A 19690-nucleotide genomic window follows, 5' to 3' on the forward strand; every position below is an offset into this window, starting at 1 on the left:
CGGTTTTTATATTTCTGGGTGAATAAATTTGATTTATGAGAAATAAATTTATTTGCTTTTTACGTTTTAAAAATAAAGGTTTGACCTTTTATTAGAAAATATTTATTAATGGCAACATGATCAAATTTATCACTTCAAGATGGAGCTTCACCATTAATGGAACAATTATCATTCTTTCATGATCATACTATGGTCGTATTATTATTAATTACAGTAATTGTAGGTTATGCCTTAAGTTATATATTATTTATTGCCTATACTAACCGTAATATACTTCATGGACATTTAATTGAAACAATCTGAACAGCTTTACCAGCAATTACATTAATTTTTATTGCCCTTCCATCGTTACGACTATTATATTTACTTGATGATTCAGTAGATGCAATAATCACAATTAAAACCATTGGACGACAATGATATTGAAGATATGAATATTCAGACTTCATAGACGTAGAATTTGACACTTATATAACACCAGAACAAGACCTAGAAAATGATGGATTTCGACTGCTAGATGTAGATAACCGAACAATCCTACCAATAAATACAGAAGTACGAGTATTAACAAGAGCATCAGATGTTCTACTCTCATGAGCAGTTCCTGCATTAGGGGTTAAAATTGATGCAACGCCAGGTCGGTTAAATCAAGGAACATTCACAATAAATCGACCTGGATTATTCTTTGGACAATGCTCAGAAATCTGTGGAGCAAACCACAGATTTATACCAATTGTAATTGAAAGAACTTCAGTAAATTTATTTATTAAGTGATTATCTAAGATAATTTAAGGAGTTAGTTAAAATAAATAACATTAGAGTGTCAATCTAAAGTAACTAAAAAAATTAGTACACCTTGAAATTCATCAGATGACTGAAAGTAAGTAATGGTCTCTTAAACCAAATAATAGTAAATTAACGACTACTTCTGATGGGGAAATTATATCCAAATCCCTCAAATATCCCCTCTTATATGATTCTCACTATTCATTATATTTTCAGCTACATTAATCTTGTTTAATCAAATAAACTTCTTCTCATTTAAACCTAACCTTATTAAAAGAGCAGAAAAAGGAACAATTGAAATAAAAAACTTAAATTGAAAATGATAACAAATCTATTCTCAACATTTGACCCATCAACTAACATCTTTAATTTATCATTAAATTGAACTAGAACATTTCTAGGACTATTATTAATCCCATCACTATTTTGACTTACACCATCACGAATTAACATTATCTGAAATAAACTAAATTTAACCTTACATAATGAATTTAAAACACTACTTGGACCAAAATCATTTAATGGAACAACATTCATTTTCATCTCAATTCTTATTATAATATTATTTAACAATTTCATAGGATTATTCCCTTATATTTTTACTAGAACAAGACATTTAGCATTAACATTTGCAATTGCCCTACCTATATGACTAAGATTTATATTATTTGGATGAATTAACCATACTAATCATATATTTACACACCTTGTACCACAAGGTACACCGCCCGCATTAATATCATTTATAGTACTAATTGAAACAATTAGTAATGTTATTCGACCAGGTACATTAGCAGTACGGTTAGCAGCAAATATAATCGTAGGACACTTATTATTAACCACATTAGGAAACACAGGACCATCTATAGCAATAAACTTAATCTCATTACTAATTATTGGACAAATACTTCTATTAATTCTAGAATCAGCAGTAGCAATAATTCAAGCCTATGTTTTCTCAATTCTAAGAACTCTATATTCTAGAGAAGTATATTAAACCTATGTTAACAACTCACTCAAACCACCCATTCCACTTAGTAGACTATAGACCTTGACCATTAACAGGAGCAATTGGAGCAATAGTCCTAGTATCAGGACTAGCAAAATGATTCCACCTATTTAATATTAACTTATTTATAATTGGATTTTAAATTACCCTACTAACCATAATTCAATGATGACGAGATGTAGTACATGAAGGAACATATCAAGGATTACATACAGGATTTGTATCAATTGGATTACGATGAGGAATAATTTTATTTATTGCATCAGAGGTATTATTTTTCGTTTCTTTATTTTGAGCATTCTTTAGAAGAAGATTAGCACCAACAATTGAACTAGGAATACTATGACCTCCAATAGGAATTCAACCCTTTAACCCTATACAAATTCCATTACTTAATACAGCTATTCTTTTAGCATCAGGAGTAACAGTAACATGAGCACATCATAGTTTAATGGAATCTAATCATACTCAAGCACTACAAGCATTATTCTTCACAGTGTTATTAGGACTATACTTTACAATACTCCAAGCATATGAATATTGAGAAGCACCTTTTACCATTGCAGATGCAGTTTATGGGTCAACATTCTTTGTTGCAACAGGATTCCATGGTTTACACGTAATTATTGGAACAATCTTTTTATCAACATGTCTACTTCGACACTCAATAAATCAATTCTCACCAAGACACCACTTTGGATTTGAAGCAGCAGCATGATACTGACACTTCGTAGACGTAGTATGATTATTCTTATATATCTCTATTTATTGATGAGGTAGATAATTGTTTTTCTAGTATAAATAGTACATTTGACTTCCAATCAGAAAGCTTGATATAAATCAAGAAAAACAATTCTAATTCTATCCACAAGAGTTTTCATTAGATTTATAATTCCAGTAATTGTTATAATCCTGGCAACAACACTATCAAAAAAATTAATTAATGATCGAGAAAAAAGATCACCATTTGAATGTGGGTTTGATCCAAAAAGATCAGCACGAATACCATTCTCACTACGATTCTTCCTAATCGCAGTAATCTTTTTAATTTTTGATGTAGAAATTGCACTAATTCTACCAATTGAAATTATTTTTAAAACATCAGACATTATAATCTGAACAGTATCATCAATATTTTTTATTCTAGTTCTACTAGGTGGACTATACCATGAATGAAATCAAGGAGCATTACAATGAGCAGAATAAAGGGTTGTAGTTAAACATAACATTTGGGTTGCATTCAAAAAGTATTGATAATATCAATCAACCTTAAATAGAATAAGAAGCGAAATATTGTAGTCAGTTTCGACCTGGAAGATTGGTATATACTACCCTTATTCTTATTAATTGAAGCCAAAAAGAGGCGCATTACTGTTAATAATATAATTGAACAATAATAGTTCCAATTAAGGAAATGTAAAGCCAATATGAAAGCTGCTAACTCTTTATATTAGCGGTTAAACTCTGTTAACATTTCTAAAATTTATATAGTTTAAATAAAACATTACATTTTCACTGTAAAAATAATATATCTATATTTATAAATACCTAAAAGTAAAAATACTTCCTTAACATCTTCAGTGTCACGCTCTAATTATAAGCTATTTAAGTAAACGAAAAATAATATTACCAAAATAAATATTCAAAAAATAAAAGATAAAAGATAAATCTTGAAATTAGAATCATATCAACCTTGAATATAACCAATTAAATAAATAAATAATCTATATAAACCTTGACCACCAAGTAATTCACCCCAACCATAATCAAATGACTTAGATGAATAATAACCTATTTTTAAAGGAATATATCTAATAAACTTAGTTGAAAGAAAAGGTATAAATCATATAGAACCAGCAAATCTGACAAAAGAAAGTATACTTGAAGAAAATAAATTATGAGAAAAATCAAAATTAGAAGTAAGATAACCTAAATAAGCACCTGAAATAACAACTGTAATAGTTAAAAACTTTAAATAATAAGGTAAAGCAATCACATGAGGAATAGGAAAAATTAATCAAGATAAAAGACTACCACCAAAAACAGCAACAAACAATAGACCAATTATTCCAAATGAAATATAATAACCCTTATCATCAAAAGAAAATCTAGAATAAAAATTATTATCACCAGATATTGAATAATAAAACAAACGAAAAGAATAAGAAGCAGTTAAACCAGTAGAAAAAAAATAAAGAAAAAAAATTAAACAATTAATTCATCATAAACAAACCATCTTAAGAATTAAATCCTTTGAATAAAATCCCGCTAAAAAAGTATTCCACACAAAGATAAACTAGAAACATTAAAACAAACTGAAGTTAAAGGTATGAAATTAACAATTGATCCTATAAAACGAATATCCTGAGAATCCTTCAAATTATGAATTATTGAACCTGCACATATAAATAATAATGCCTTAAATAAAGCATGAGCCAATAAATGAAAAAATGCAAGCTTTGGATAACCCATAGCCAAAATTCTTATTATTAAACCAAATTGTCTTAAAGTAGAAAGAGCAATAATCTTCTTCAAATCAAATTCAAAATTAGCGCTCAATACAGCCATAAATATAGTTATACAACCAATTAAAAGTAAAAATTAACCACAATTATAAGTATCTAATATTGGTCTAAAACGAATTAATAAATAAACACCAGCAGTAACAAGAGTAGAAGAATGAACTAAAGCAGAAACAGGAGTAGGAGCTGCTATAGCAGCAGGAAGTCATGAAGAGAAAGGAATCTGAGCTCTCTTAGTTATAGCTGCTAAAACAATTAATATAGTAATGAGCTTTATTTCAAAAGAATTAGAAATAAAATCATAATAATAAATATAATTTCAACCACCAAAATTTAACATTCATGCAATAGAAATTAAAATAGCAACATCGCCAATACGATTAGAAAGTGCAGTTAATATACCAGCACTATAAGATTTTACATTTTGATAATAAATAACTAAACAATAAGAAACTAAACCTAAACCATCTCAACCTAATAAAATTCTAATTAAATTAGGACTAATAATTAAAAAACCTATAGAAAGAATAAATATTAAAACAATAATAATTAAACAATTTATATTCTTTTCACCAGATATATAATCCTCTCTATAATAAATAACCAAAGAAGAAATATATATAACAAAAGATATAAAAATAAGAGATATTCAATCCAAAATTAAAGTTATAACAACTATAGAACCATTTAAATTGAAAAGCTCTCACTCAACAAAAACTCTATAATCAATTATTAAATAATAAATACCTAAAATAAAAATTATAGTTCTCGAAAAAAACAAAGATCAAATAGAAAATAAATTCACGGCCTAAGATGAAAAACTTCATATCATTGATTCCACAAAACAATATTTTTAATTAAAATACTTAAGCAAACTAAACAAAGAAATATTCACCCTTAAACAGAGAATATTTAAAGGCAATCAATGTAAAAGTAAAAGATAATATTCACGAAAATAACCAAGAGAACAAGTATAAACACCAGAATAATAATTTCCATGCTGAGAATAAGAGTATATATACAAAGTATAAACAGCTCTAAAAAAAGATAAAAAAATCAAAGCAAAGAATCTAAAAGAAGATCAAGATATAATTCTATTTAATAATCTAATTTCACCTACCAAATTTAAAGAAGGAGGAGCAGCCATATTTGATGATCTTAAAAGAAATCATCATAAAGCCATTCTTGTCATCAAATTAATTACACCCTTGTTAATTGATAATCTTCGTCTACCTAAACGTTCATAAATAATATTAGATAAACTAAATAAACCAGAACAACATAAACCATGACCAACCATTAGAGAAAGAGAACCTACACAACCTCATCAATTCATAGTCATCAATCCACCAATAACCATTCTTATATGAGCAACAGAAGAATATGCAATTAAAGACTTTAAATCAACCTGACGAAAACAAATAAATCTTACAATAACACCCCCAGATAAACCCAAAGATAATCAAAAATAATTAAACTTTAAACCCAAATAAGAAATAACATTTATAACACGAAAAATACCAGAACCACCTAACTTTAATAAAACACCAGCAAGAATCATTCTACCTGAAATAGGGGCCTCTACATGAGCCTTAGGAAGTCATAAATGAACCAAAAACATAGGTATCTTAACTAAAAAAGCCAAAATTATAAATACATAAAACATAAAATAATAAGAACCAAAATCATCTAATAAAGGAAAATATGAAGTATTAGAAAAATCATAAACCATAAATAAAACTAATAATAAAGGTAATCTAGCAACCAAAGTATAAAAAATTAAATAAACACCACCCTGCAAACGCTCAGGTTGATAACCCCAACCCAAAATTAAAAGTAAAGTAGGAACTAATCTAGCCTCAAAAAAATATAAATAGAAAGAAGACTTAATCTAGCAAATGAACAGTAAAGCATAATTATTAAAATCAAAACCATAAAAACAAAAAAATTAGAATGATATGAACTTAAATAAACTGAACCTCTAGCAGTGATTATTAAAGAACAAATCCAAAAACTAAGCAAAATAAAACTAAAAGAAAAATAATCAATACCAAAATAATATCTAATTATATTCAAATCAGCATATGAATAAACACAAATTATAAACACAAAACTCGACAGAAACATTAAAGAATGAACCAACCATCAACAATTATTTAATAAACAAAGAGGGATCAAAAAAATAGTTATAAATAAATATTTTAACATAAAGATAAACCAAAAGAATTAAAAAAATCATTACCATGAGAACGAATTATTGAAACTAAAATAGAAAGACCTAAAGCACCCTCACAAACAGAAAAACTAAAAAAATAACAGGAAAAAAATAATCATAATCAAACTCAATAAGAAAAACAATAACTAATATAAATAAAGATAGAACAACAATATTCTAATCTCAAAAGAACCATTAATAAATGTTTACGTTTAGAAGAAAAAACATAAACACCAGCAAAATAAATCAATAAAGAAGTAAAAATAGAGAATATAAACATTAGTTTTAATAGTTTAAAAAAAACGCTGGTCTTGTAAACCGGAAATAAGTCCAGCCCCCACTTTTAAAACTTCAGAGGTTGAAAAGCTTCCATCATCGGTCCCCAAAACCGATATTTTAAATAAACTAACCCCTGAAATGATCAAAATAATAATTATATCATTATCAAATGTAATAAATATTAATTTTATTAAATTAAGACACCCAATATCAATAATGCTTTTTATTATCCTTCAAAACTTCCTAGTTGGATTAATAACAGGAACACTAATAGAAAGATATTGATTATCATATATTTTATTTTTAACATTTCTTGGTGGTATACTAGTATTATTTATTTACATTACAAGAATTGCATCAAACGAAATATTTCAGCCTAAATCAATTACTATAATTATTACATTAATAATGTGAGTATTTATCATATCAATATTAATTATTCTAGATATATCTATATTTATAGACTTTTTCAAAAACACCAAAACTATAAAAATTGATAATTCAATCAATTATCAAGAAATAACAATATCTTTAGAAAAATTATATAACAGACCAACATTCATTATTACAATAATAATAATAATTTATTTATTTTTAGCACTACTAGCAGTTGTTAAAATCACTAATATTAATCAGGGACCTATTCGTAAAATAAGATAATTACTTATGAATAAACCCTTACGATTAAGACATCCTTTACTTAAAATTATTAATAACTCTTTAATTGACTTACTTGCCCCAACAAATATTTCATTTTGATGAAATTTTGGATCCCTAATAGGGTAATGTTTGGTAATTCAAATCGTAACTGGACTATTTTTAGCTATATATTATACATCAAATATTGAAATAGCATTCAGTAGTGTAGTACACATCTGCCGAGACGTAAATAATGGTTGAATTATCCGAACCTTACATGCAAATGGAGCATCTATATTTTTTATTTCTATTTACTTACATGTAGGATGGGGAATTTACTACGGATCTTATATATATATACATACCTGAATAATTGGTACAGTGATTTTATTTTTAGTTATAGCAACTGCATTTATAGGATATGTCTTACCCTGAGGCCAAATATCTTTTTGAGGTGCAACAGTAATTACTAGTTTATTATCAGCAATCCCATACTTAGGAACAGATTTAGTCCAATGAGTATGAGGAGGATTCGCTGTTGATAATGCAACATTAAATCGATTCTTCACATTCCATTTTGTATTACTATTTATTATTGCTGCTATAGCAGCAATTCATTTATTTTTTCTTCACCAAACAGTATCTAATAATCCTCTTGGACTAAATGGAGATATTGAAAAAATTCCATTCCATCCATACTTTACCTTTAAGGATTCTATTACATTTGTAATAATAACATCATTATTAATTATACTATGTTTAATCAATCCTTACCTATTAGGAGATCCAGATAACTTTGTACCTGCCAACCCATTAGTAACACCAGTTCACATTCAATATGCAATATGCAATTCTACGATCTATCTCTAATAAATTAGAACTTGTTATTGCATTATTATTATCAATTAGAATCTTAATAATTTTACCATTTTATAATAAAACACCATTCCGAGGCATTCAATTTTACCCTATTAATCAAATTTTATTCTGAATTATAGTAGTTGTTGTATGCTTACTAACGTGATTTGGTAAACGACCTGTTGAAGAACCTTATATTATAACAGGTCAAATCTTAACAATTATCTACTTTACATATTTCTTAATTAATGTCCATGTCGCAATCGCATGAGATAAATTAATTAAGGAATAAAGTTAATTAGTTTAGGAAAAGCATATGTTTTGAAAACATAAAATTAGAAGTTTAACTCTTCTATTAACATTTCTCAAAAAATTTCACTAAACAAATGAGATAAATAAAATCTTTAAACCAACAAAGAAAATAAAAAAATTCAAAGATAAAGGTAAAAAACTTTTTCAAGCTAAGTACATTAATTTATGATAACGAAACCTTGGTAATGTTCCACGAACCCAAATAAAACCAAAAGATATAATAGCAAGCTTAATAAAAAATATAAAAGAATAAAAATCACCACCTAAAAAAATTAAAGCCAATAATATTCTTATGAAGACTATTCTAGTATATTCAGCTAAAAAAATTAAAGTAAAACCACCCGCACCATACTCAATATTAAATCCTGAAACTAACTCAGATTCCCCTTCAGCAAAATCAAAAGGAGTACGATTAGTTTCAGCTAAACGAGAAGCAAATCAAGCTAAAGCTAAAGGAAAAGAAATAATAATAAATCAACAATAAAGCTGATAGTTTATAAAATCAAACATATTAAAACTACCAATTAAAATAATTAAAGACAATTAAATTAAAGCTAAACTAACTTCATAAGAAATTGTTTGAGCAACAGAACGAAGAGAACCTAATAATGAATAAATAGAATTAGAAGATCAAGCAGCAATTATAACAGTATAAACACCTAATCTAGTACAACATAAAAAAAAATAAATATCCATAAGAAAAAGAACACATATAAGTTAAATAAGGAAAAATTACTCAAACGGCTAAAGAAATCATTAAATTAAAAACAGGGGAAAATAATAAAGTAGGTAATTAGATATAATAGGAATTGGCTGCTCCTTACAAATTAACTTAATAGCATCTTTAAATGGCTGAGGAATTCCAACAAAACATACCTTATTTGGACCCTTTCGAATCTGAATATAACCTAAAACCTTACGCTCTAATAAAGTTAACAAGGCAACACTAATTAAAACACAAATAACCAATAAAAGAACATTCAAAATAAATATATATAAATCATAAAGTATCAATACTATTTGTAGAAAAAATCTACATAAATGAATTCTAAATTCAACACATTAATCTGTCAAAATAGTAAATAAATTAATATTAATCAATATAACAAAAAATATTTTAACCATATGGTCCTTTCGTACTAATATGGATTAATAATCTTAGGATAGAAACCGACCTGGCTCACGCCGGTCTGAACTCAGATCATGTAAGAATTTAAAGGTCGAACAGACCTAATCATTGGGCTCCTGCACCCAAAATTTTTCTTAATCCAACATCGAGGTCGCAATCTGCTTTGTCGATATGAGCTCTCAAAAACAATTACGCTGTTATCCCTAAGGTAACTTAATCTTATGATCATAAATTATGGATCAAAATAACAAACATAAATAAATGATTTAATAATGAAGAGTTTATCTATTCTTCATGTCACCCCAACAAAACATCATCATTAAATATAGAAAGACAAACAAAAAACTATATAAAAGTAAAATGTCAAGCTCTATAGGGTCTTCTCGTCCTAAAGAAGAATTTAAGCCTTTTGACTCAAAAGTTAAATTCAAAAATTTATTAAGAGACAGTTGATTTCTCGTCAAGCCATTCATTCCAGCCACTAATTAAGAGACTAATGGTTATGCTACCTTTGCACGGTCAAAATACCGCGGCTCTTTAAAAATACGCTCAGTGAGCAGGCCACACCTCAAAGTATAAACAAGAGGACATGTTTTTGATAAACAGGCAGAAATCAATTTTGCCTAGTTCCTTATAATAAGTTCACAAGGTAAAAATTTCATACAAATAAATATACTAATTGTATCATTATTACAATAATTTTAAAATTAAATTAATAATCTTAATAAAAAAAGCTAAAATATTTATAAAATCAAAATAAAAAATACTGAACTAAAACGTAATCTTAAAGATAGCTGGTTTAAAGCTTACTATTATATTTCTATAAAATAAATTATAGGTTATTAACTTCAAAGCTTATCCCTTAAAGAATAAATAAGTTAATATTTTTACTTAAAAAATTAAATAAAAACAAATAACTTTAAAAAATTAAATTTTTTCTTAAGAAACTAGATATCTTGGGAAACGATTAACATCTCTTTTCTATAAATAATTTAATAATAATTATGATACATTAACTATAAATTATTTATAAATCAACCCAAATCGAGACAAGTAAAATAAATACTAAAATTTTGATAAACCCTGTTACAAAAGGTACAATAAATAAAATCTACTTAAAAAAATTTAAAATAATATTTCATAAAACACTTACATTACCAATACACTATAATTTAAAAAATCAATTCTATAAAATACAATAAAATTATTTATATTAAATAATTAAATAAACAATAAATAAATATAATAAAATAAATAATCAAGATATCCTGATTTGCACAGAAAAATTTTCAGTGTAAATGAAACACTTTACTAATAAGTTATATCTTGAAACTCTTCCTAGATACACTTTCCAGTACATCTACTATGTTACCACTTATCTCATCTAAATTGAAGCTACTTTAAAATAGAATAGAATAATCAATAATGAGAGCGACGGGCGACGTGTACACATCTCAGAGCCAATATCAGTTAAAATAAATAAATTAAATTACTATCAAATCCACCTTCATTAACAGTATTTCACTATCAAATCCGTTATAAACAAAAATCTATTGTAACCCACCTCCTCTTAACTATAAGCTGCACCTTGACCTGAAATATTTTATAATTATAAATCTTGAGAATTATAACTCTTAAAAGATTCTCTGATAACGGAGATATACAAACAAATAAATTAAGTAGAGTAAATCGTGTATTATCAATCATGGGGTAGGTTCCTCTGAATGGAATGAGATACCGCCAAATTCTTTGGGTTTGAAGACCTTAACTAATAGTACCCTGGTAAATATAATTAACATTTAAAATAATAGGGTATCTAATCCTAGATTATTATTTAAATTTCACAGATTCATAAAAAGGGCCACAAATAAATTTTAACATTTCACCTTACAAATTTATATTTCAACCCTAATAGTATAAACAACTGTTTTAACCAATAATATTCACTTGTATCAATCGTATAACCGCGGCTGCTGGCACGAATTATGCCGATACTAAATCAAATGCTAAATCCAAAATCACTTGATAATTAAATCAAATTACTGCAAAAAGAACATTTAGTCTAACAAAACTTACATATAATACAAAGAAAAAGTGAATAAACAAGCAAGAATAAAACTTTTAAAAATAAAAAATTAGAAATTTTTAAATTTATTAAATATGGAAAAAGTTAAAGATTCAAATATTTAAAGAAAAAAAAAGAAAAAAACCACAAACATTAACAAAAAAAAAGAAACGCTCCCCTGTATGACCACAACTTCTCTATTATATATAAATAAAGATTAATATGGAACATGTATAGCAATAAATGTATTATATTCTTTCTTATTTAATCTTTCTTTTCACTATTAAATAAATAAACATTAAATAATATAATAAATATATTTTATACAATTATGTAATTTAATATAATATATTATTAATATGAATTCTTTTTTTATATTAAGTTAACTTATATATATATATTAGTTAAATAATCTAATTATAGATAATTTATGTTAATTATATTATTATAATTAATATAATTATTTATATTATTATAATACTTTATATTTAATATTAATAATTTTATTTATTATATCCAATTTTTATAATATTAAATATTAAATTACATATTATTATATATATTATATTATAATAACCTATTTTAAGCTAAAAACATAAGTAGCTATAATCCTAGGTAAATGAATGTATTATAATAATCAATTAATAATAATAAGATGAACTTATAATCTTTTAATTTTAATAAATGTAATATATTAATATAAATTATTTATTAAATATATATATATATATATAAATAAAAGGAGCAGGATAAATTAATTCTAATTAAACAAAATAATACATAAAAGAATTTAAAAAAAACTTTCGATTTATATATTAAATAAATGAAGTGCCTGATTAAAGGGTTACCTTGATAGGGTAAATAAAGTAAATAAAATTACCTTCATTAAAATTACATAAGATAAAATTAAACTACCTCCTTTAGTATCAAAAACTAACGTGCATCATACACCTTAATGTAAAAAGGTAAGCTAAACAAGCTAATGGGTTCATACCCCATTTATAGAGGTATCAATCCTCTCCTTTTTAATGACCAACAGCTCTACAAAACTTCACTTCCTATCAACATTAATGATAGGAACGATCCTGTCCATTTCATCAAATTCCTGATTTGGGGTTTGATTAGGACTCGAGATCAACTTACTTTCATTTCTTCCGCTCCTAACAATAAATAAAAATATAATAATAAACGAATCATCAATTAAATATTTTATTGTCCAAGCAATAGCATCGACAATATTATTATTTTCAATTTTGCTGATTCAAATAAAATATCCCATGGGATGGGAAACAGAATTTATCCCATCAATAATAATTAGATCTAGACTATTATTAAAGATTGGAGCTGCACCTTTCCATATCTGATTTCCAGAAGTTATAGGAGCATCAAGATGAAATAATTGTTTAACATAAATAAAAAATCGCCCCAATAATGGTCTTATCCTATTGTATTCAATTAAGAACTTTTATTTGAACAATTATTATCTTAAGAATTATTATTGGGGCAATAGGAGGTTTAAATCAAACATCCTTACGACAACTTTTAGCATATTCATCAATCAGACATCTAGTTTGAATAATTGAATCATTAACAGTCAGAGAAAAAATCTGAGAACTATACTTCATTATTTACTCACTATTAAGATTAATTATAGTTTTATTATTTAAGCAAATAAATTTATTTTTCATAAATCAAATTTATTCAGCCAGAAATATAAAAACCGAAATTAAATTCATAATATTCTTATCTTTATTATCTTTAGGTGGACTACCACCATTCCTTGGATTCTTACCAAAATCAATTGTAATACAATCGTTAATAGAAAACAATATAACAACTATTATAACTATTATAGCTGTATTAACTACAATTACACTCTACTACTATATACGTATTAGATTCTCAGCTCTAATTATATCATACACAGAAAATTCGTGATCTAGAAAGATAAAGTCCCAAAAATCAAGAATCATTCTTCCTATAACAGTAATAATTTCAACAATAGGATTGATTTCAACATCAACCTTAATTTCATTATACTAAGGACTTAAGTTAATCAAACTAATAACCTTCAAAGTTATAATTAAAAGAATAATCTTTTAGGCCTTAGTAAAATTTTACACCTCTAGAATTGCAGTCTAGAATCATAATTGAATATAAGACCTAAATATGATAAGAGAGAAAACATCTCATAAGTAGATTTACAGTCTACCACCTAAAATTCAGCCATCTTACCGCAAAAATGATTATTCTCAACAAACCATAAGGACATTGGTACTTTATGTTTTCTATTTGGAGCATGAGCAGGAATAGTAGGAACATCAATAAGAATACTTATTCGTGCTGAACTTGGTCAACCAGGATCTCTAATTGGGGATGACCAGATTTATAATGTTATTATTACAGCTCACGCATTCGTAATAATTTTCTTTATAGTAATACCTATTATAATTGGTGGATTTGGTAATTGACTTGTTCCACTAATAATTGGTGCACCAGATATAGCATTTCCACGAATAAATAATATAAGTTTTTGATTACTACCACCTTCACTAACCCTTCTTCTTACATCTTCTATAGTAGATAATGGTGCTGGTACAGGATGAACAGTTTACCCTCCTCTAGCAGGAGCTATTGCACACGGGGGTGCATCTGTAGATCTAGCTATTTTTTCACTACACTTAGCAGGTGTATCATCTATTCTTGGTGCAGTAAATTTCATTACAACAGCAATTAATATACGATCAGAAAGTATAACTTTAGATCAAACACCTTTATTTGTATGATCAGTAGCTATTACAGCATTACTTCTCCTTCTTTCACTTCCAGTTTTAGCAGGAGCTATTACTATATTATTAACAGATCGAAATTTAAATACATCATTCTTTGACCCTGCAGGAGGGGGTGACCCAATTCTATATCAACATCTATTTTGATTCTTTGGACACCCAGAAGTTTATATTTTAATTCTACCGGGGTTCGGAATTATTTCACATATTGTATGTCAAGAAAGAGGAAAAATTGAATCATTTGGAACATTAGGTATAATTTATGCTATACTATCAATTGGACTAATAGGATTTATTGTATGAGCACATCATATATTTACAGTAGGAATGGATGTTGACACACGAGCATATTTTACATCAGCAACAATAATTATTGCTGTACCTACAGGAATTAAGGTATTTAGATGATTAGCTACATTATATGGAACTAAATTCAAGTTCAATCCACCATTATTATGAGCTCTAGGATTTATTTTCCTATTTACAATTGGTGGATTAACAGGATTAGTATTAGCAAATTCATCACTTGATATTGTATTACATGATACATATTATGTAGTAGCCCACTTTCATTATGTATTATCTATAGGAGCAGTATTTGCAATTATAGGAGGTGTCATTCAATGATATCCACTATTTACAGTATTAACTATAAATAATACATGATTAAAATCCAATTTACAATTATATTCATTGGAGTAAACTTAACATTCTTTCCTCAACACTTCCTAGGATTAGCAGGAATACCTCGACGATACTCAGACTACCCAGACGCATATACATCATGAAACGTAGTATCAAGAATTGGGTCTACAATTTCTACTGTAGGAATCATTATATTCATTGTAAATATATATGAGAAAGAATGGTTACAAACCGAGCAATTATATTTAGAGCTAACATAAGAAGATCAACAGAATGACTACAAAATAACCCTCCTGCAGAACATAGTTACTCAGAATTACCATTAATCTCTAGATTCTAATAGTGCAGTAGATTTAAGCTCTACAAATAAAGGTTTGACCTTTTATTAGAAAATATTTATTAATGGCAACATGATCAAATTTATCTCTTCAAGATGGAGCTTCACCATTAATGGAACAATTATCATTCTTTCATAATCATACTATGGTCATATTATTATTAATTACAGTAATTGTAGGTTATGCCTTAAGTTATATATTATTTATTGCCTATACTAACCGTAATATACTTCATGGACATTTAATTGAAACAATCTGAACAGCTTTACCAGCAATTACATTAATTTTTATTGCCCTTCCATCATTACGACTATTATATTTACTTGATGATTCAGTAGATGCAATAATCACAATTAAAACCATTGGACGACAATGATATTGAAGATATGAATATTCAGACTTCATAGACGTAGAATTTGACACTTATATAACACCAGAACAAGACCTAGAAAATGATGGATTTCGACTAATAGATGTAGATAACCGAACAATCCTACCAATAAATACAGAAGTACGAGTATTAACAAGAGCATCAGATGTTCTACACTCATGAGCAGTTCCTGCATTGGGGGTTAGTTAAAATAAATGCAACGCCAGGTCGGTTAAATCAAGGAACATTCACAATAAATCGACCTGGATTATTCTTTGGACAATGCTCAGAAATCTGTGGAGCAAACCACAGATTTATACCAATTGTAATTGAAAGAACTTCAGTAAATTTATTTATTAAGTGATTATCTAAGATAATTTAAGGAGTTAGCTAAAATAAATAACATTAGAGTGTCAATCTAAAGTAACTAAAAAAATTAGTACACCTTGAAATTATCAGATGACTGAAAGTAAGTAATGGTCTCTTAAACCAAATAATAGTAAATTAACGACTACTTTTGATGGGGAAATTATATCCAAATCCCTCAAATATCCCCTCTTATATGATTCTCACTATTCATTATATTTTCAGCTACATTAATCTTGTTTAATCAAATAAACTTCTTCTCATTTAAACCTAACCTTATTAAAAGAGCAGAAAAAGGAACAATTGAAATAAAAAACTTAAATTGAAAATGATAACAAATCTATTCTCAACGTTTGATCCATCAACTAACATCTTTAATTTATCATTAAATTGAACTAGAACATTTCTAGGACTATTATTAATCCCATCACTATTGTGACTTACAGCATCACGAACTAACATTATCTGAGATAAACTAAATTTAACCTTACATAATGAATTTAAAACACTACTTGGACCAAAATCATTTAATGGAACAACATTCATTTTCATCTCAATTCTTATTATAATATTATTTAACAATTTCATAGGATTATTCCCTTATATTTTTACTAGAACAAGACATTTAGCATTAACATTTGCAATTGCCCTACCTATATGACTAAGATTTATATTATTTGGATGAATTAACCATACTAATCATATGTTTACACACCTTGTACCACAAGGTACACCGCCCGCATTAATATCATTTATAGTTCTAATTGAAACAATTAGTAATGTTATTCGACCAGGTACATTAGCAGTACGGTTAGCAGCAAATATAATTGCAGGACACTTATTATTAACCTTATTAGGAAACACAGGACCATCTATAGCAATAAACTTAATCTCATTACTAATTATTGGACAAATACTTTTATTAATTCTAGAATCAGCAGTAGCAATAATTCAAGTCTATGTTTTCTCAATTCTAAGAACTCTATATTCTAGAGAAGTATATTAAACCTATGTTAACAACTCACTCAAACCACCCATTCCACTTAGTAGACTATAGACCTTGACCATTAACAGGAGCAATTGGAGCAATAGTCCTAGTATCAGGACTAGCAAAATGATTCCACCTATTTAATATTAACTTATTTATAATTGGATTTGGAATTACCCTACTAACCATAATTCAATGATGACGAGATGTAGTACGAGAAGGAACATATCAAGGATTACATACAGGATTTGTATCAATTGGATTACGATGAGGAATAATTTTATTTATTGCATCAGACGTATTATTTTTCGTTTCTTTTTTTGAGCATTCTTTAGAAGAAGATTAGCACCAACAATTGAACTAGGAATACTATGACCTCCAATAGGAATTCAACCCTTTAACCCTATACAAATTCCATTACTTAATACAGCTATTCTTTTAGCATCAGGAGTAACAGTAACATGAGCACATCATAGTTTAATGGAATCTAATCATACTCAAGCACTACAAGGATTATTCTTCACAGTGTTATTAGGACTATACTTTACAATACTCCAAGCATATGAATATTGAGAAGCACCTTTTACCATTGCAGATGCAGTTTATGGGTCAACATTCTTTGTTGCAACAGGATTCCATGGTTTACACGTAATTATTGGAACAATCTTTTTATCAACATGTCTACTTCGACACTCAATAAATCAATTCTCACCAAGACACCACTTTGGATTTGAAGCAGCAGCATGATACTGACACTTCGTAGACATAGTATGATTATTCTTATATATCTCTATTTATTGATGAGGTAGATAGTTGTTTTTCTAGTATAAATAGTACATTTGACTTCCAATCAGAAAGCTTGATATAAATCAAGAAAAACAATTCTAATTCTATCCACAAGGGTTTTCATTAGATTTATTATTCCAATAATTGTTATAATCCTGGCAACAACACTATCAAAAAAATTAATTAATGATCAAGAAAAAATATCACCATTTGAATGTGGGTTTGATCCAAAAAGATCAGCACGAATACCATTCTCACTACGATTCTTCCTAATCGCAGTAATGTTTTTAATTTTTGATGTAGAAATTGCACTAATTCTTCCAATTGTAATTATTTTTAAAACATCAGACATTATAATCTGAACAGTATCAACAATATTTTTTATTCTAGTTCTACTAGGTGGACTATACCATGAATGAAATCAAGGAGCATTACAATGAGCAGAATAAAGGGTTGTAGTTAAACATAACATTTGGGTTGCATTCAAAAAGTATTGATAATATCAATCAACCTTAAATAGAATAAGAAGCGAAATATTGCAGTCAGTTTCGACCTGGAAGATTGGTATATACTACCCTTATTCTTATTAATTGAAGCCAAAAAGAGGCGTATTACTGTTAATAATATAATTGAACTATAATAGTTCCAATTAAGGAAATGTAAAGCCAATATGAAAGCTGCTAACTTTTTATATTAGCGGTTAAACTCCGTTAACATTTCTAAAATTTATATAGTTTAAATAAAACATTACATTTTCACTGTAAAAACACCTAAAAGTAAAAATACTTCCTTAACATCGTCAGTGTCACGCTCTAATTATAAGCTATTTAAGTAAACGAAAAATAATATTACCAATATAAATATTCAAAAAATAGAAGTTAAAAGATAAATCTTGAAATTAGAATCATATCAACCTTGAATATAACCAATTAAATAAATAAATAATCTATATAAACCTTGACCACCAAGTAATTCACCCCAACCATAATCAAATGACTTAGATGAATAATAACCTATTTTTAGAGGAATATATCTAATAAACTTAGTTGAAAGTAAAGGTATAAATCATATAGAACCAGCAAATCTGACAAAAGAAAGTATACTTAAAGAAAATAAATTATGAGAAAAATCAAAATTATAAATAAGATAACCTAAATAAGCACCTAAAATAACAACTGTAATAGTTAAAAACTTTAAATAATAAGGTAAAGCAATCACATGAGGAATAGGAAAAATTAATCAAGATAAAAGACTACCACCAAAAACAGCAACAAACAATAGACCAATTATTCCAAATGAAATATAATAACCTTTATCATCAAAAGAAAATCTAGAATAAAAATTAATATCACCAGATATTGAATAATAAAACAAACGAAAAGAATAAGAAGCAGTTAAACCAGTAGAAAAAAAATAAAGAAAAAAAATTTAACAATTAATTCATCTTAAACAAACCATCTCAAGAATTAAATCCTTTGAATAAAATCCCGCTAAAAAAGGTATTCCACACAAAGATAAACTAGAAACATTAAAACAAACTGAAGTTAAAGGTATGAAATTAACAATTGATCCTATAAAACGAATATCCTGAGAA

General features: G+C 27.0%; 3 long non-coding RNA genes across 4 annotated transcripts in view; 2 read left to right on the top strand and 1 right to left on the bottom strand.

Annotated features, from left to right (window-relative positions):
* Positions 1-708: 708 nt before the first annotated feature.
* LOC126293171 (uncharacterized) lies at positions 709-18117 on the bottom strand. Its single transcript, XR_007552246.1, has 2 exons — positions 17038-18117; positions 709-1492 (listed from the first exon to the last, which is right to left on the bottom strand). It is a non-coding gene; the product is annotated as an uncharacterized LOC126293171 (long non-coding RNA).
* LOC126293173 (uncharacterized) overlaps positions 1486-19690 on the top strand; it is a 61373-nt gene continuing 43168 nt past the window's right edge. The window contains exon 1 of the long non-coding RNA XR_007552248.1: positions 1486-1571. This is a non-coding gene — a long non-coding RNA (uncharacterized LOC126293173). The remainder of the gene's footprint in view (positions 1572-19690) is intronic.
* Positions 9638-19690, top strand: part of LOC126293170 (uncharacterized) — a 31191-nt gene continuing 21138 nt past the window's right edge. Inside the window, exon 1 of one of the 2 annotated variants that reach the window (XR_007552244.1) lies at positions 9638-10587. This is a non-coding gene — a long non-coding RNA (uncharacterized LOC126293170). The remainder of the gene's footprint in view (positions 10588-19690) is intronic. The other variant, XR_007552245.1, reaches the window with a different exon arrangement.

The sequence above is a fragment of the Schistocerca gregaria genome, chromosome 10 (genome assembly GCF_023897955.1).
Source record: "Schistocerca gregaria isolate iqSchGreg1 chromosome 10, iqSchGreg1.2, whole genome shotgun sequence".
NCBI classification, from domain to species: Eukaryota; Metazoa; Arthropoda; class Insecta; order Orthoptera; family Acrididae; genus Schistocerca; species Schistocerca gregaria.